This window comes from Ursus americanus, chromosome 1 (assembly GCF_024610735.1).
Source record: "Ursus americanus isolate L20-20 chromosome 1, mUrsAme1.1.p, whole genome shotgun sequence".
Lineage (NCBI taxonomy): Eukaryota > Metazoa > Chordata > Mammalia > Carnivora > Ursidae > Ursus > Ursus americanus.
Genome location: NC_142127.1, coordinates 73383932 through 73404277, shown reverse-complemented (window position 1 = coordinate 73404277; position 20346 = coordinate 73383932). Strand labels below are relative to the sequence as shown.

The 20346-nt window shown below is 38.7% G+C and overlaps 1 protein-coding gene across 1 annotated transcript in view; it reads left to right on the top strand.

The window, feature by feature from the left end:
- The window catches only part of FTCDNL1 (formiminotransferase cyclodeaminase N-terminal like), a 114427-nt gene that overhangs the window by 27044 nt on the left and 67037 nt on the right, over window positions 1–20346 (top strand). The gene's annotated exons all lie outside the window — the stretch shown is intronic.

The window sequence follows — 20346 nt, the reverse complement described above, 5'->3', positions numbered from 1 at the left end:
TCTGCAAATCCTAAATTAAAACTTTAAGATGCCAAAATTGGCACAAAAATGTTTAAAGATGGTATTTTAAAGGTAATGTGTAATTCTGGGAAAGATGTCTTTAGAGGCACTCATACTGCTAGTGGTAGTATAAAAAAAAACCTCCTGGAAGCGAGTCAGTGATATGTATCAACAGCTCTCAAAATGCATAGAACTGCCTTGCAGGAATTCCAGTTCTAGTGATAAATCCCAGGGAAATCATAAAAGGTGCATGTACTTGTCTACAAGTATGTTTATCAAAGCGTTACTTATGACCATGGATACTGGAAACATTGTAAATGTTCTGGATTTGGGAATGGTTAAATAGATTATAGCATATCCATATGAACGATCGTTGTACAAGCAATTAAGTGTGAAGTTTTGGAAGAATTTTTAGCGATATGGAAAATACAATACAATGTAGAGAGAGGATTTGTAATTAATGGATTAAGGTGACAAATATTTATTACGTACCTCGTATGTGCCAGGCACTATCATCACTGTGCAAAATAGAATTTACGTGCCCTGAATTTATAGTCCAGTGGCGAGGGAGTAAAAAGACAGATGATAAATAACAAGCTTAAAAAATAATGAATTATATAGTGTGATAGAAAAATGATTGGTGGTATAGGCAAAAGAAAAATTGAACAGGATAAGGGGCATCATCATGAGTTCTAGGATGGAGGTGAATTATGATTTTTTTTCATTTTTATTTATTTATTTATTTTTATTATGATATGTTAGTCACCATACAGTACATCATTAGCTTTTTATGTAGTGTTCCATGATTCATTGTTTGCGTGTAACACCCAGTGTTCCATGCAATATGTGCCCTCCTTAATACCCTTCACCGGGCTAGCCCATCCTCCCACTCCCCTCCCCTCTAAAACCCTCAGTCAAGCAGTGAATTTTGATTTTAAATGGGATAATCCGGGGCCGCCTGGGTGGCTCAGTTGGTTAAGCATCTGACTCTTGATTTTGGCTCAGGTCGTGATCGCAAGGTCGTGAGATTGAGCCCTGCATTGGGCTCCCTCTTCAGCGTGGAGTCTGCTGGAGATTCTCTCTCTCTTTCCCTCTGCCCCACCCCCAGCTCATGCACTCTCTCTCAAATAAATAAATAAATCTTAAAAAAAAAAAGAGATAATCCAAAGTAGACATCATTGTGAAGGCAACATTGGAACAAAGACTTGAAGGGGTAAGACTGTTAGCCATGTGAAGATGTGAAGAGTCTTAGGAAGAGCGGATAGCCAGTGTCAAGGCCAAAGAATATAAAGTAGTATGAACAGTATGATTTCAGTATTGTAAAATATATGTGTATGTATTTTATTTATCTCATACATTTATAAGAAAAACATTTTTAAATTCTTAATGCTTCCAAATTACTTTCACAATTTCTCTGAATCAATTTTGTGATTATTTTCTATCATCTTCATAAAGGATAATTATTAAGGTTTTGCAATGGTCAGTTTTATAAAACCTGGGTTTCGGTGCATTCATTCAGTTTGGGTTAGATGGAAGATTCAAGATAAGAAGGAAAAACTAGCACAACTCTTCTCCCCATGTCTTTTTTTGCTACTATCACCTGACAAGTGGTAGAAATCTTAGTTTGTGGGGCGCCTGGGTGGCACAGCGGTTAAGCGTCTGCCTTCGGCTCAGGGTGTGATCCCGGCGATCCAGGATCGAGCCCCACATCAGGCTCTTTCGCTATGAGCCTGCTTCTTCCTCTCCCACTCCCCCTGCTTGTGTTCCCTTTCTCGCTGGCTGTCTCTATCTCTGTCGAATAAATAAATAAATAAATAAATAAATAAATCTTAAAAAAAAAAAAAGAAATCTTAGTTTGTGAAAAAACTTGAAAATTACAAGAGTAGCCAAGGTGGCCTGGACAGGGCTGGAAGCAGATGCTAATAGCAGAAAAATAAAATGTTTCAAGGAGGAACAGTGAATAAGGGATGTGAATAAACAGTTTCTAATATTTCACAAACCAGATTGTAATTCAAATTTAAGGAATATGATTAACTGAAATCTTAGGTGACTATGCTTGTGTGAGTTCTCCCTTTTTTAAAAAAATTTTATGTGGGAAGGAGTAAATGCTTTAATTTTTTTACAGTAATATCTATTGAAGTAGAATTTTTAACACTTTTGTAATTAGGGTAGATGTTATTCATCTAGTTTTTCAGTGAATTTAGTTCCAAACAATGGCAATTTCCTTCCTTGTTTTTAGATTGAACAGCTTTATATACTTTTCTCACTTTTTAAAGTTACATCAGTGTTTCGCAGCATATTTTTTCACTCCTCCCAATAAAACAGAAAAGCCTCAACACATTGTTGCTGTGTTTATTTTTTTTTTCTTAAAAAAATTAAATAGAAGTGTTCGGGGCTCTCAGCTGAACACGTCTAGCTCACTGTCCTACGTAGTGCCTGAGTGAAGGCAGGACTTACGAGGGAACGGGTTTCCGTTTTGAAGTTCCCGAAGAATATGATAAACAGAAAAGAAAAAAATGAGTTCAGAAATGATTAACAGCCCTAGTTAGTGCCAAACACACAAAATCTTTTAAGCCAAATTCCTTTCGAAAGTTTGTAGTTGGCCGGCTCATAGGGAACGTAAATAAGAGCGAAGCAGTAATAGTTGATACTTTTAGGTCTATAAATAAATACTTTATACATATATATTTAAAAACCCTAAACATTTGTGAGATAATTTAAACACTCCTGGATGATATGTTGTATGACTGGCTTTGCATATATGCATCATTTGTTTAAAAATACAAGGACAATTCTCTGAGCTGTAGTTTCATATGGTGCCTCAGGAATTGTCGTTGGAGGGAATTGGTACATCTTGGAATCAGGAACTTCCATCTAGTTATTTAAACGGGTTCCTGAGAGCTGCCCCTGCTTACTTTGCTCTTTGTAAATAAGAAGCGCAGCATCAGGCAGTTTTCTTGATGTTGAATAACCCAATTTAGTCCACACGAAAAATTTACCTAGCCTTTGAGAAATAATTTCTAATTTTAGAATGAGTCTTGTGGGTTTTTAAAAAGAATTATCTATTTATTTGTCAGAGAGAGAGCGCACACAAGCAGTGGGAGCGGCAGGCAGAGGGAGAAGCAGGCTCCCTGCTGAGCAAAGAGCCTGATGCGGGACTCGATCTCAGGACCCTGGGATCATGACCTGAGCTGAAGGCAGATGTTTAACCGGCTGAGCCACCCAGGCATCCCCAAATGAGTCTTGTTTTAAAGAACCTGTTTTCATAATTTTCTGTGTTTGTTTGTAAATTTAGTTGGGATGATGGAAGATGAAGGTCTCAATGTGTAATTAAGTATGTAACCTGTGATTAAAATGTGAAGGACTTAGGTCTGGTCTCCGCATGAACTGGTGAAGGGAGCTGTTCTGCTATGGAATACCTGGGAGCAGGCAAGTCACCTGAGGTTTCCCCCTCACCTGGGCTGGCTTCATGCCCTGATAATGCTAATGTGTACCTACCTCTCTAATTTCCTTTCTTAGTTATTGTTACTCGGAGGGGTTCAAAGTTGAGAAATTGAGGCTCCCAATTCCTCACAGAGCAGGAAAGCATCTTAGTCATTTTGCAGGAAGACGGCTAAGCAGAGGCAGTGTCCTCAAGAGGTGGACCTTGAATTCAGACCCATGGGAAGCCACTCCCAGCCCAGGGCCATAAGATTCTCACTTAGCTTTATTTTCTGTGGATCCAGCCACATGCATAAGAGTCCTGCATTCTTCCTGCCATGGGAGCATCAGACTTAGCAATTATGTTTGAGTTTTATGGCTTTAGTCATCAAATGTCCTGTTTCAGCTGTGGTTTCCCTTTAGTACATGTTCTCAAAAATGTAAAGTACCGATATATAACGATGACTAATTGCTTTTGGTGTAATAACTATTTATGTTTTTGAACTTGAGTTCCGAGTCTGTTTGTTACTGTGTTAGTTACTCTGAAACAAAGACCACACTTAGGCTAGGTTTTATCTTATTTTAACCTTCTTTGTGTTTTTATGCCCAGGAATCTGCATGGTTCTTGGCACCCAGCAGGATTTCAGTAAAAACGTATTTAGTGAGGGAGTTGCACCTCGGTCCACAAGAGTCTCTCTCTTTATTCAAACTGTAACGCAATCCACAAATTTGAAGTTCTCTCTTCAAATATAAAAATGCAAAATACTCCGAAACACCATCTTGACTCTTTCCTTGTGCATGTTTTGATACTACCCATCAAAGAGTAGCTTAATAAAATAAATGGAACTTCTAAAGACATCCCTAAGCAACTTTTGACCCCTTAAAATGAAGATCTTTCTGTAGAGGAAAATATATAGAATTTTTTCACCTTTAATTGATTGAAGATGATGGTGCCTGGAACTATTTTTGAAAATAATTTTGATCTAAAGGGAAAAAAATACATGTGTTTCTTCTGAGTACTGCTTTTTCATTTTTCTAATGGGCTCTTCACTATTGTTTTGTCTGAATGCAGTTTTTTATTTGTGTTATTCCAGACATGGTCCTACCACAAGCATCTTTAAACCAGACATTAATAGCATAGTTCACAGTCATTACTGCCAGTGCTCAAACACAAATATTGCATTTGTGTTTGCAAAAGCTACACATCAGATGTTAATTAAGTGCATTTGGGTTTTTTCTGCTTAAACAATCTGGCATAAAGAGTTTACATCTATATCAGTTCACCATAAGGTCTCTACAATATCTGAATCACCAGCCATACAGTATATGATAAATACAGTGTTTCCACACAAGAAAATAACAGAATTGTCAGGAAAACATCAGGCCTGTTATATTTCCCTGTGAAATAATAGCAACTGAATCTCAGTTTCTTTTTCTTTTTGATAAAAAAAAAAAGTATTTAACTAGGAGTAAACACCAATATTTAGAATGATAAATTTTTCATTAAAGAACACATGGAAAGTGAAATCATACCAAAGATTTTTTTCCTTGTTTTTAGCTTGCTTCAGGGCGTTTTGACAGTTGCGTTGGAATAAAATTGGAATTTCAGCTTTGCAGTGAGGAGATTCATGCTGCCGCCAGAGCAGCCCAGTGCCAATCTGCGGGAGGCAGGAGCGGAGCGAAACCGCAAACTGAGAAACAAACTTTCACATCAGGTTTCTAATTTTAGAGCAAAAAATGAAATTACTTTAATTGTGACATTTAACTAGAAATACGATTTGCTGGGATTAATTATCTCCCTTATTTAAAAATTCTCACTAAGTTTAAATTAGCATAAAAAATCAAATTCAGCATTTGAATAAGGTCAATGGGACTGCTGAATTTAAGCGAATTTAAAGAATTTGATTCTTCAGAATTGGATCACCATATTGGTGCTGGACTTGGGAAGGATTAAGTGGAGGAAATTGGAAAGCATGCCTTTGTGCAGAAAGCAGGGTTTTTTGTTGTTGTTGTTGTTTTTTCTCCCTCTTTCTTGCTCTTTTTTTCAAGGGAGAAATGGGCCGTGGCCTCATAACCCCACAGGGAAGAAACTACTACCTGATTAGCTCAGAAACTTCTCAGATTCATTGAATGTCTCTGTATTCACTGCTTGAATAAGGTAAAGCACTAAAACAAAATAAATTACTGTGTAACTAAAGTTTAACGTAATTTAAAATACAAATAACAAGGGCATATACAAAAATGATCATTCTGTATTGTTTAAGTGGTTACCTCTTATTTTAGTTAAAAAGAATGTAAAAGCTATTTCTGATGTTTAATTTTATTTTTCTCAGAGTTAACTTTAAACTATGCTTTTGTAGGAATTTTTAAAATAGGGTTTTATTTTAATTAAGTAAATCAGTGTTGGGACAAGTGTATCCTTTATGGAACTCTAGCACTTTAGGCTTAACATCTAAACTTCTTAAATTTTTAATAATTTATCTTAGGCAATGAATTCATTTATTAGCACAAATGATCAACTTTACAAATTCTAGAAAAGATAGTTATTGGGATGCCTGGGTGGCTTAGTCAGTTAAGCATCGCTGACTTTTGAGTTCTGCTCAGCTCACGATCTCAGGGTGGTGAGATCAAGCCCTGCTCAGGGTGTGGAGCCTGCTTAAGATTCTCTCTTTCCCTCTCCTTCTGCCCCTCACCCCCACTCTCTTAAAAAAAGATAGGGGTAGTTATTAGGCATGTGGTGATAAAAGGCCCTTTAGAATTTACTGGGTGGGAGATTTAGGAAAAGTCCCATGGCTATACGGAATGGAATGGCCCATGCCACACTGTACTGTGGGAAGGAAGAGCACTGGGTTTCTATGAAGGAATTTCTGTTGAAAGTGACTTGCTTCCCTAGGGTACCTGGTGGCTCAGTCAGTTAAACATCTGACTTTAGCTCAGGGCACGTCCTCAGAACCCTAGGATAGAACCCAATGGCCCTGTATCAGGCTCTGTGCTCAGTGGGGACTCTGCTTATCCCTTTTCCTCTCCCTCTGCTCCCCACACCCCCATCCCTGCTCGTGCTCTCTCTGTCTCTCTCTCAAATAAATAAAATCTTAAAAACAACAACACAAAAAAGGAAACTTGCTTCCCCAGTGGGATAAACTACATGTGAATATCTGAATGTTGATTGGCAGATCAAAGTTCTAGAATAGCAAAGCACAATAGGCACAATATGTATTTTGAATAGTTGTTCTTACTATAACCCAGTACATATATACTCCTTAGTAAAATCTGAGTGTGATCCAACTATTTGTTGGGAATATGGTAAAGATGAGGCCACTTCTTGAGTCAGAGTAGGGTATGTATATCAGCTTTGAGGAAATAGGACTATTTGTAACATTACCTGTTGAGGGGCAGAGGAGAGAGAAACCATGCTTGGATATTTTGTTAATGAATGACATTAGCATTGACAAAAAAATTTCCAATTGTACTCTGTGATATGTTAAAACCGATATAATTCTCAAAGATATTTAGAGTAAGTGATTGGTATATGAAATTATGAGAGAGAGATGTATTGACTGTTAGGAAATTTAATTTTTTTGAAATCAGCATTATGGAGAAATGTAATCTGATTCATTCCTGCAGAATTCCCAGTAGGAGGAGGCCCAGCTTCGGGAGTTGAAATGTTTCATTATGTACATGTGTGGGAAAAAGATGATATGTGGTTTCCGTGTGCTGATTTTCCGTAAAACGTCTATTAGTATGAAAGTACACAGGCTAGGCAGCAAAACCCCCAAACCACGGCTGTCTGGGAGAAAGTGAACTCAGCAGGATATCTCTGATGGAGACTGACATCATGAGTAATAAGTTTGAAAGTAGCAAGGGAAGGCGATGGCAGTAAAATAATGTTGAAGTAGTAGCTAAGGAATTGTCATATGCTGAAGATGAGGTCAGCCTTTTATCCCCCATCAATCTCTAGTTAACTTTGCTTTTAGAAATGTTAAGTTCCCCCAAAATGGAGAAATTGCAAACCTAAGCTTTTTATACCAATGCTAATTTAACCAAGTTGTCCATCTTATAATGTAAACTATAATTAGAGCAGGGCTATTTATGTAACATGAGCTACACCATCCCTGAGGCAGGGAAAATCGGGACATTTGCCCTTGGGCTCTAGAGTAACAGGACTCTAGAGTGGCAGTGACAGTCCCAGTCCCTTGGGAAGCTGGAAAAGGAAGAAAGAGGTGCCTCCAACAGGTTATACCGAAGAAGGTATACATAATACTCCAAAGCCTGCCAAATCCACATTGTCATGAGACACAAGTGTCTTTGCCCTTCCCAATTCCAAGGCCTTATGTCACTTTTTAGAAACCTTTTTTCCTAGTCAAGACTATTGTTGAGATTAATTTGAATCAGATGTTAACGTAACTCTGTGGTGACAGGTGTATATTTGGGGAGGAGGATGGGTACATAGTGTGATTACTCCTATGCCCCTGACCCTGAGGCTTGGCACCGAATTTCAACCTGTGTGGAAATGGTCTTGGACATGCATGAAAGGCCAAGGGTTTTTGCTGCTGTTGATATTTAGTTATCAAGTGTGCTTTCCTTTCTCTGTTGATATTTTGGAAGGTCTGGGCTCTTCTTAACTATTCTAGAAAAAGTGTCTTTCAGGTACTTTTAGAGTAGATAAAAGTATCTGCCTTAGCTCAAATATAGCTCTGTTATATATAAACAAACAAATAAATGACCTTTAGAAAATTGTGGAGTTGATAATGAGGAATATTTGACTGTTTTTAAATAAAGTAAAGGAAGTTCCTTGGATTGAAATTGGCTAAAGGATAGAATCTTCAAAAATGAGGCTTCTTCAAAAATGAGGCTTTTGCTTTGCTTGATTAACTCGCTCTTCTAATGATGTAGGCATCGTCCATATGTGATGAGCTGCAGTGTTACCATAGACTCTCAAGACTTGGCTTTGGGAAAAGAAATCCCGAGTGCTATTCGGGGCTCAAATGCCAATGGATTTAAGGGTGTCCAAACAATGACTTTTTCTCATGAAGGGAAAATTGAGATAGCTTGCAATGTAGAGCGTTTTGGAGACCCAGAAGCTACAGAAACCTCAGAAGACTCTCAATACATGGCTTACAGTGACCTTGGGATCATTTTTCTTATGTATCCTCATTATATAGAAGCTCAAGTTAAAAAGTTGGTGAGTGATCAGGGAATTGATACTATGGGAAGAGCATTAATTGGGATTTACACCCCAAGAATGCAAGAACTGTGCCGAATATGCTATAAAAGAAAGTATTGGGGAATTCTGGAAGTTATGGGGAGGAAGGTATTTTCATGTGATCCAATCTAAGGCTTCACTTAAATTTTAAGGAATTTAAAATCATGACAAAGTTTTCTTTTGGTCAATGAAGATGAAAGGAGGATACAAAGAGCTTGGTTGTAGCTGTGTGGTGGAAAATTCTCTGTTCAACAAAAACAGGTGTGTATAGACTGTAATCACCCTAAGGTATTCTAGTTGTTAAAACTTCATGAGAACCTACTCTGTATCAAGTTGATGTCCTTGTGTACATTAGAAGGCTTCCTGAATTGGATAGATAAAATGGCCATGGTTGCTGAACTACCCTTAATGATCGTGAACAAACCTAAAAATGGATTCAACTTACTTGATTTTCCTGAGCTCTTTATTCCCAAGGTCTGTATTCAATTCTCAGTTTTTGAGTAATCATTTTTTAAAACGTACACTTTAAAAGATCAAGTAATAAGTGACTGAAGTGTGGGGAGAATTAGAAAATAAAATTCCTTTTTCAAAGCATGATTGTCTGTTTTTACCTTCCTACTTTTTTGATGACCTATTGTTCATTTTAGAGGTAACTCCAAAAGCTAGACTTGTCTAATTTTTTAATGTTTATATAGGGAGATGGAATGGTGGTATTGGGCATGACTTCAAGGAATTGTGTTTATCTTTTTTGGAATTTAAATGGAAAATCTGAAGGTTTAGGGAATGTATTGCTTTTGAGCAAAGAGAAGGGTATCAGTAGAAGAATTTTATTTGAAAGAAATCAAAATATGTAGCCTCTTTGTGAACTAAAAGAAGCCACTTGTTGATTCTGGCAATTTTATGTAAATCCTTAGTATTTTTATTGCTTTAGGACAAGGTGCTTTCTCTCCATAAGGCACAAAGAAATGAATTTTTTCCATAGATTTTGTTTAGCAAGAAAGATTATAGTCTTGTCTAGTAAGAACAGATAATGTGAATTTATTTTAATGAGTAAAAGAATAAAAAAGAGGTTGAACTCAATCTTTTTATAGAATTTATTCACCAATCTTTTTTTTAACTTACATTTGACTCTTGAATATGATTGCATTAATTTTGTTCCAGAATTGTGATTCTGTGGGTGTTTTCTTTTCACTGTCAATATAAATACAACAAAGATAGAGAAATGGTGGACTGAGTGTGGTTTCCAGTCATAAAAAAGTTTAATTGCTGTGGTGAAGAGAGCAAATGCTGTCCATTTAGATGGGCCAGTTTCTCAGTCTGTGAGAGCTGAGAAGCAGAAACGCTTCGTTCTTCTCTTACTTTGGTAGAGGCCACATGGCCTACTAGGGTGAGCACTGGATTAGAGAACGTGGGTTTTGGTCCTTGCTCTCACCCTCCATGTAGTCATAGTTCCATTACCTATTAAGTAGGGAAAATAGTTCCCGCCTTGATCAAGGGCTGTATTCTGGGGGAATAAAATGGAAATACTTGGTAGACTGTAGTGCGGAAACGAATATATTATTCATACTCTTGCAGATCTGTTGTAGAGCTTTGGTTCAGTTTTGGGCATCAAGAGTAAACAGAGGAGAGAGGGTAAAAGCACCTGATGCCACTGAGTCATTTGGGGCTGTCGGAGGAGTTGATTGGTTTGCCGGTTATATGAATTAGCCTCTTCAGGTTCCTATCACTCCATTCCAGGCCACTGGCTTCAAGTAAGGCCTACATAAAGCCAAACACCCATTTAATGGGTACCAAGTTTTGGTTTTTGAAGTTGAAAAAAGTTCTGGAAATGGATGGTGGTGATGGTTGTACATCAGTGTGAATACTAAATGCTGCTGAACTGTACTTAAAAACGGTTAAAATGGTAAATTTTATGGTATGTATATTTTACCACAATTAATTACTAAAAAAGTATATATAAATTTTACAGAGTTAAAACATGTGAGTAAGATAATTTCTAAAGAAAATCTTGGCAAATTTCTAATATCTGTTGAAGTATACAAACACATAAGACTGTTTTTTCCCTTTTAATCTGTTATGATGGACTCTGGCACTGCATGTGAGGTTTAGTTAATGGTTTAAAATAGAGTTAATTAAATTTGGCCTTTGATTCAGCTGTCTATTTAAAAGCAATAATTTACTATTTCTGTTAAATAAATAATTTTCAAAACCAGCAAAATCACATTTCTTACCTCCCGTTCATACTCTAATTCCCCTTTTCTTTCCATTGTCTTTCTCTCTTCCTTCCCCATCTCCCTTGCCCCACCGTGGTTCTTTAGAAAATCTGAAACAGCTGTGAGTTCCTGAAGGTTTACCCTATGGACAGATGCAGTATGTATCACTAGCTCTTTCTATGAGGGAGCTGGCGGAAGTAGTTGGAATGGATCTGTAACAACTAAAGATTACCAAGTTAGGTTGAGAAAATCTGACAAAATGAGCTAAGAAATACCCTGACTCATATTAACCTTCTCTCTACTGGCCTCTTAAAAACAAACTGACAGTTTGTGGAAATGTTTCGGCAGTACTTTTCTCTTCAGTGGACCACAAAGTGGACATTGTATGGAGTGCGGCTTCCTAGTCTGTCTAACCTCCGGCTCCTACCAGAGGGCTTTGCCTGTGACTTGTGCCAGTTGTGAATAGAACAAAATCCATGTGGGCAAATAGATTTTACAGTTTATCAACTCTTTGGTGTTTTTCCTCTATCCCACTTTAAACTTAAACGTTTAGTTTCTTAGAAGGACAAGGAAAGCAGAAAGCTCGGTTATGAGGGTGATAAGGACTCTTGATGTCATTATTGCGGGGAGGGCTGTCATTTGTTTCCAACCTGAATTTGGGCTTGACTCAACAATAAATTAAAATTATTTCAACATAAGGGGCAGGGGGTGGGCTAACTAAAATATAACTGCAAAATAAAACAAAATGGCGGGGGGTGGTGGTGATATTTTCATTCTTCAACATAATGAAAAGACTTGCTCTGTAATTGGTTTGTACTGTCTTGGAAGTGGCGTCCATGGCCCACAAAGGACCACTCTATGAGAGATCTGCAAGGAATTTATCATTCCCTCTGGCTGAGCCAAAGCAGGCTTGATATACAATTTTGTTTAGTATAAATATTCTCATGTTACTGTTTATTCTGTGGGGATATGAGGATCTCACTGACAGGGTACGTGCTCCACTGCCTTGCTTTTAAAAGGCATTTATTTGACTCTGTTGTTTGTACTTGCCCAGAAACTTCAGAGAACAGCTCGGGAACTTGTTTGATAAGCATCCAGACCATGCTCCCGGAGTATGTTGTGCTCGGGGGTTAGAAAAGCTTATTGTTTTAAGCAGGCCTGTATATGGCTTCGTAGGAGCCCATTTTTCATAGGTAAGAACAATTAGGACAAAATGAGAATACTTCTCTAAGGCATAAGAAAAGGTCCTGGCGAGTGTGGTTCTGTTGGACTCTGTCTGACATTGGATAACCCCACCACTTCTTTTGTCCCTGTTTGCAGTATTTTGAGGCAAATTAGTTTGTTGTAAATTAAGATGTGAGTCAGAGACCTAAACATGGAATAAATTTCTCTTTCTAAATGTGTAGTGTGTGCGTCGTCCAGCTATTGTCTCTCAGCCACACGCCCACCCTTCCATACGCGGCTTTATACCTCTGGAACTCTGCAAGCCCTCTTCCTTCCTGGCCAGCTGCTTTCCTGTTAGGCTCTGCCAGTCCAGTCCGGGGTGCTGGATGGGGAGGCTGCAGACTTGCAGGACGACAGGGGCTTGTGCGCTCCTCTTTGCACCCTGCTTCTGGCAGCCCCACCGCAACAGTGACTCTTGAACTGACAGTAGCTCCTGCTTCCAGGTTCCAGCATTTTTCCTGACACTTTCAGAACAGACCTCATCCTGTTCCTCAGAAGCCCCCGCAGCCGCTGAGCCCCGGCTCTGGGCACTTGGCAAGGGCTCTCCTCTAGCTTCTAGGCTCTGAGAGCCCCAGCCTCCCCGCTTTGTACCTGCAGCCTTAGGGCGTACTGCTGCCTGCCCTTGTGGGTCCGCAGCACCGTATTCTGTCTTTGCTCTTTTAGTTCTCCAACAACTTTTGGTTGACCAATTTTTTATGTTATCTCTTTTGAAATACTTAATGGGGTTTCTGTTTCCCTGACTGAATCCTGTCAGAAATAAATCTCTCAGTAGACTGAATTGAAGGAAGGGAGAATAAGGCAGAAAATATTCAGCTTGAGTATAGTTTAATTAAAAACAGCCCATTGAAGATTACTCACCTTCCTTTTCTCATTAACATTTTATTCTCAAAATTTCATTATTTCCTATGTTCCCTTTGACAGTCTAGCTGTTCCTTCAGCTAATAGGGAGTCTGAATATTGATCTGGGGTAGGGTGAGAAGTATTATGGTAAACTATCGGGAGGAGTTTTCAAATGAATGCCTTTCATGTAATAGCTTATTCTACAATTAAAAGTGTAGACTAATATAATTTTAAAACTTAAATTCTTTTCTGTTATAATTGTTATGTGTCTTTCCTTTGTACCCATCTTCCCCTGTCAGGTAGATGATACTTTTTAGCTGATGGTAGGCTCCCAGCCAAACACCTTTTCCAAAGCTTCTGTGTAGCATCCTATTAGCTTTTTCTTAGGAAACCCCATATGAAGCCAGACACTGTTTCCTAACTTCTTAGCTGCCTATATTTTCATGGAGACCAACTTGTTTGGAAAAAAGTCATCATTGTTACTGATATAGTCTAGTAATGACCTACTGTTATAAAACTATATCGTTTCTAGTGAGTGTAAAGAAATTTTTGGTAATTGGTATTACTCGCTATCCCAAACTTGTGTTTCATAGTTCATCTTCCTTCAACATATCCACACCAATATTTCACAAGGGTAAAAGAAGATAAAATAGAAACAGATGGGAACAGAAGTCTTTAGTGAACTCTTTTAGCATCATTAGTTGTGGCTACCTTCTATTGAGTTCCTAGTAAGTGTCAGGTGCTCTAATGTGATTATCCCAACTCTCTGGAGTAGGTGCCTGTAAAGTAATAAAATTCCCCACATTCTTTTTAGCCCACTGGGTCGACCAGCAGCCTCTTCTTACCATATCTCATATCCTGTAGATTCATGTCGCTGCTCTAACCCTGAACACAGTACCCTTGAACCCAGATCCTCAGAGCTCCAGGCCTCTCCTCTTAGGCCTAGTCAGCTCTTGTCTGTAGTTTCTTGTGATCCAGTTAGATTTGGACATCCAGTTGGTTGATCCTCCCCTTCTATGGTGCTTCTGTAGGATAGTGCACCTCAGAATCCTGACATTTCTTCCAGACCTTAGACTCTTTCCAATACTTCTACACTCTCTTCTCACTTAAAATTTCATCCAGATCTGTCTTTTACACAGTTAGAATATACTGAATTCTTGCCCATTTATTCCTTCCTGTATCTGGAAGACGCATCAGCATCTAGTTTCATAGCTTCTTCCCCTGGACTATCATTGCCTCCTATGCAGGCCTGACTCTGTGCTACCGGACACAGTCCTGCCTCATCGAGCAAGGAAGCAGAGGATGAAGCTCACAGCCTTAGATTTCTCCCCACTGAATTTCTCAGATTGAGGCACAAAACTTGCTACAATTAATTAGGAGATTCCTTAAATCACTCCCACTGTCCTGAAAGAGCCAAGTCAGCCACGATTCCAGATCTAAAATAGTCCCTTTCGGTGTTTAAATCAGGGAGGAAAATTGCCACCAGATGGTGCCAAAACTGCAGCTAGGACCAGGTGGGTTTGGCTTGTGCAGCCGATACCCCAGAACTGACTGCCTGACTGGATAGAGTCACTTGGGTTATTTCTTTTGTTGTGATTTTACATCCCCACATTTTATGCAGTAATGTTTTTTGGACTTGACACATTGAGTTGTGGCAGTGTTTTATTCATCTCTCATTGTCTTGTTGGCTAGACGGCACAGTCTCTTAGGCGTCGTTCACAGTATTTATTGAGCACCTACTATGTTTTAGTGCTGCCAATTTCCCCTGATGCTGAAGACACATAAGCCACAGGTACCATCACTTGCATGAAGCCCTTGTGAGGCTTGGGACAGGCCCAGGCAATAAGCTCATAAGATTGTATGATTTTGTAAAACTGGCAAACGCATGCTATTTTAGCCATAGTCTATTGAAACTGCTGTCTCTTTCCAATTATACTTCTCCATTAAATGTCCTCTCCTGACTGGTGGCAGTAGAGTGACCAGGGCCAGCTTCACGGGTGTGCAGCCTGGGCAGCGGCACGGCATCCTGTGCTTGGCATAAGTGCTCTGCTGTCTCTGAGATTCCGAATCATTTTAGGAGGACCCTCATTTTCATTTGCACCAGGTCCCACAAATTACATAGCTGGTTCTAGGAGTGGCCATGGGCGTTTTTGGACCCAGTTACAGGGGAAGTTGAGCTGGGAATAATTTGGATTTAGCAGGATGTATGTATGTGGTTCATAGTCCCTTCCATACATAGTTAAGTTAGTGCCAAGTCTTCCAGTGGAGGAATGGCCTCCGGGAATCCTCTCACCCTCTGTGATGGTTCACCACAAAGCAGGGCCAGAGGGTTGTCACAAATGAATGTGTTCTCTGGTGCCAGCACCAGAAATACATAAATTGTGGAGGAAAAACAAGATTCAGGAGGAAAAACAGGCTAGTCTGTGGAAAATCTTTCCAATTATTAGTAGCATAAAACTGTAAGCAAAGGATGTGGTTCTTAATAATGCCTATCCAAAACAGAAACTCTGTCCTGCAGAAATATATGTGTTCATGTAGTGTATGCAACTGTAAATCCACTAGGTTATTTCCTTTTTTCATGATAATCATATGAAATAGAACTGCTCAAAATTCCTGTTTTTTGGAGGAAACAAATCTCTGTTAGAACTACAAAGAGCGGGGGCGCCTGGGTGGCACAGCGGTTAAGCGTCTGCCTTCGGCTCAGGGCGTGATCCTGGCGTTATGGGATCGAGCCCCACATCAGGCTCCTCTGCTATGAGCCTGCTTCTTCCTCTCCCACTCCCCCTGCTTGTGTTCCCTCTCTCGCTGGCTGTCTCTATCTGTCAAATAAATAAATAAAATCTTTAAAAAAAAAAAAAAAAGAACTACAAAGAGCAAGTGTGCCTGTGTGGGAAGTTGCATTTCAAACATTAATAATTATAAATGGATTTCTATCAACCATTCTAGAAAAAAGAATGAATTCGCTTTATAGTCTCTTTATATAAATGACAAATCATTGTCATTTGAATAGGTGATCAAAAGGTATGCAGCCATAAAAATGTGGAAAACATGTAGAGAAGTATTATAGAATAATTCATAAAAATGTCATGTTATTTTTTTAGGAATTTAAAATAATGATAATATTTCTCTGCTTTTAAAAATGTGTAATTTATTGTGATTTATTTTCTGATTCTAAATTCACTTATGAGCTTATTTTTTATTTTTCATTTATTTTTGAGGTTTGATTGACATGACATTATGTTTCACTTGTATAATGTATTGGTTTGATATTTGTATATGTTGTAAAATGATCACCACAGCAAGTCCAGTAACATCTGTCACCATATGATTATTTTTCTTAAAGATGGCACTCAACATTGTACAAGCTTCAGGCCTGGCCGAACCTGGACCTGCACCTGGGCGCTGAATACATGTGGGTTATTTGACTCCTACATTATCTTATTTAATCTTCACAACATCCATCTGAGATTGATATTATTCCTGATATACAGGCTCAGAAACAGGTTCAGAGAGGTTACGTTGAGGCCATACAGCTGGTAGGTTGTAGGACCGGGTTTAGGTCTGGCCTTTCTACAGTTCATGGTTTTTACACGTTGTTCTCTAGTTTCTGAAGCAATGAGACGTTTCCTTGAAAAGGTCTTGTAAGACCACCAGGTTAGGTTATATGCTCCATCATGCTTCTCTGTCCTTTCTTTCATAGCCTATATCACAGTTATTGAATTATTAAAGAGAATGTCATCACTGTGCTTCAGCCTCCATGAAGGAAGCTGTTTTGTTTACAACATGGGGTATAGTGGGTGAATTAGTTCCTGTAGGTTTACTAATTTTCAGAGGCACCTTAGAACAGCTTCATGCTTCACACATTTGCTCACTTTTCCTCCTCCCAGGCAGAGGAGGCGTCCGGGAACACAAAACACTAGGCTCAGAATTCATCCCCGAGAGAGTTAGGGTTCTGCAGTTGGTCCTGGAGAGCTGTTATTATTTACTCATTCACTCCCTCCTACAGATGTCTGGTACCCATTTTGGGTCCCAGGTACCCATTTCCAAGGTGGTAGGTATGGTGGTTTTCAGGCCATAAGTGCATCCATTTCATAGTTCTGTATTTTCGTAAACTGAGTCATCTTAAAATGGGGAAACACCTGTATCCAATTTTCCCTGGAATGTGCGACTTAGTTCTCTTATGCTCCCCATTTCAGATGAGGTTTTCTGGATGACACCATCTGGGAAATGTCACTTTGATTAAAGTAAATATGCAACATAGTTAACACTGGGAGCCTATTTGAATTTCCCTAAGTAGCCACATCTTACGGAAGCAGAAGGCAGGCGGCTCTTTGGACTGGGAGAGTTTGAGAGTGTTGCATTCCACACTTTGGTGTCAGTCGAATGGCAGTGTGTGGCCGACTAAGCTCTGAAGGGTTTTGTGTATTTTTCTTTTCTTACCATTGGGCAATTTTTTTTCTCTTCAGTTTATTTTGACACTAAGAAGAAAATATATAAAAATAAAAAACTTAGCTTTATGATTGCCAAGTTTTTCTTCCAAACTAAGAAACCAGTTGTTGAAAAATAAGATGAATGGTATCCTTTGTTTTATTTTTGGTGTAGCACATTAGGGCACTGCCACTGGAATGAGGCCAGATTCCCCAGGCAGGAGGGAGCATTAGCTGAAAGGAGACCTAGAGATTTGGGAGAAAGGGGTCAGGTTGGTGTGTCAGGATTTCCTCTCACTCTCAAAAACATCTCTTTCCTTTCTCAGATGCCCACCCCTCCTATCTTTCAGTCATTCTTTGTGTTTTCAGCACTTGCAACTGATGAGGATGTCATCTATTTGTATGAAAACACCATTGGTACACTGTGGGGCTTTCAGCCTTTTCGTTGTGGTTTTCCCAACTTCCCCAGCTACTGACTTATTTGACTGTGGGATCATGTATGGTTGAGCGCAATAGTTAGTTGTTAATGTGTAAGCAAACCCTGCGACTGTTAGCATTATTCTTCCTTTATTGTTGTCTTGTCACCAAGTGGTTTGGGAGAGCCAAGGGGCAGAGTCTTAAGTTCCTTGTTCTGCAAGTCAACCTCAGAGCAGTCCCTTCTGATCTCTCTCTGCCACCCACATGCTGGAATTAAGAGGAAGGGTTGGCTGGGAAGGGTCACATTTTCAAGGATGCAAGGGAAACGTCTCAGATGCTTTAAAGCATCCACATGTTTCCTGAGAAGTTAAATCTAAAATTGCTCTGTGGACATGAGTAAACTATAACTCAGCAGAACCCGTAGCATTCCCCAATTCGGAAGTCTTCTCTGAAAACGTTATGCACCTTGGCTGGTGTACTTAATGCATTTATTATAAATTTTGTTTGCAAGGGTGTTTTCCTTGCTAGACTGTGAGCTCTTTCAGAACAGAGACTGCTTTGTTCGCCTTGGTAATTCCAATGTCTGGCATCAGAAAAGTTTTGTTGAATAAATTAATGTACAAATAACTGAATTCAGAGCCCTCATGTTGGGTCAGAACTAGACAGCTCTCTAGGCGTAGATGGTTTCATCACTTATCAACTGACCTGAGGTTTTCTTACATGAAGTCGACTTACGTTGCCAAGGTGTATTTAAAGGAAGGAGCTGTTTGGAACTTCTAGGGAACACAAAATTTGGCTCAGCTTATGTGTGATGTTGGGGAAACGGGGTGGAGACACCAAAATTCTTCATAAAGACAGGCAGTAAAATGACTCCAGAGTGCAAACACCTGACTCTGACTTCCCGTGGAAACATTAGCAGAGGATGAAGTGTGAGCTTGAGTGCTCACACCTCTTCCTGTCATCTCTGCTCTTAAATTCAGGCTGTCTTTTAAATGCCCCATGATCCACTTGTAAACTCTTTAAGCAAAAATGATGCCAGGTTCTGTTCTGTGGCTACCAGATTGGAGCTTTCTCTCCCTGCTTTATTCAGTTAATTGAGCTGTGCTGGAAGGTTCAGTAATTTATTCTATGGAGTCTTTCTGTACAAACAATCCCAGGCAGAGGGAAAGAGACTTAGCTGAATCTCTCAAACACTTGAAATGCAGAATTCGTGTTTTGGAAAACACCAGTGAGTCACTGTCCTCAAATGTCATCAATAAAAGACAGTCTCCATCATCAGCTTTTCATTAACTGAGCTCAGAGTTGCCTCCTTTTATTGCTTTTTGCATGTTTATAGTATCTCATTCTTTCCTTGATTCTGGATTTTCACACCATATGGCCACATCTTTAAGTCATTTTTCAGCTGCTCTATTAAATAGTAAAATGAGATTCAGAACAGATTTCTTTGATTTTAAAATAGCATTTTGGGTGTGTGACTTTTTAGTAAATAAAAAAAGAATTAAAGCATTCAAAATTGCATGAAATTTCAGGTATTCCTACCCAGACAGTAGAATATGTAGTTTTCTACTTACTTCGAGTAAATATATGTTTATCTCATGGAATTTCACCTGTGGTATAAATTGATTCATTCATCCTGTATGTTGAAATTCATTTCTACTTAAATAAGATTTAGCCTCCACTATTGTTAATGAGCATAGATTGAAAATGAAATAGAAAGTGTATCTTTCATCACTATTCAATATTATATTTCTCATTAAAAATGATTGCTGCATCTTATGAGCTTACATACTACACATCAATAATGTTCTATTGCTGCAATTGTGGTTGTGATCCTAATATTTAATAAGAGAAAATGTAGCATTTGTTTTTGTTTTACTTTTTTTTTCTGGAATATTTAGTGCCAGTTCCCTGAGAAGCTGCAAGAAGAGGGAGTAGTACTGCTAACATTTAGATCTCATGGTGCGGAGTTGGTCAGTCAGGGCTTAAAGCGGATACTCCCACAATTTAGTACAGTTTGCTTTGTAACGGATTAGGCATTTAAAAGGCTTTTAAGTATTTACTGCTTGTTTTCTGAGCCAGAAGGGCATTTGGGCTGTGTGTGTGTGTTTTTTAAAAGATAGTACTTAACAAAAGGAAACCACTGCATGAACAAATTTAGTGATATGAGTAAATTTGCCATTGATCCAGACTTTAGCAGCAGGGACTGTGTCAATCACAATTAATCAGCTTATGAGTATGTGACCTGAAATCTTCAATTATCCATTAAAATCTGGACATCGACTTGAAGAAATGACTGACCTAGAGTTGATTGTTTAAAGTTAAAACCAAGTGCACTCAACATCCAGAAGGTCAATAGTCTCTTAATTGTAATTCAATAAAGTCAATTTTAAGTAGTATACAATTTGTGAGTGTTATAAATATAGTTCACATATTTTAACTCCAGTGATGGTACTATTTGCTAGGGAAATATGCTTCAGTTTGGGGATAAGTCCATAAATGAGTATATTTTGATTACTATTGATTTTTTTAGTTCATTATTTAATATGACACGTAGGAAAGTAGCAGTTTGGTGCAACGTTCTAAATAATTCAGATGAAATGTT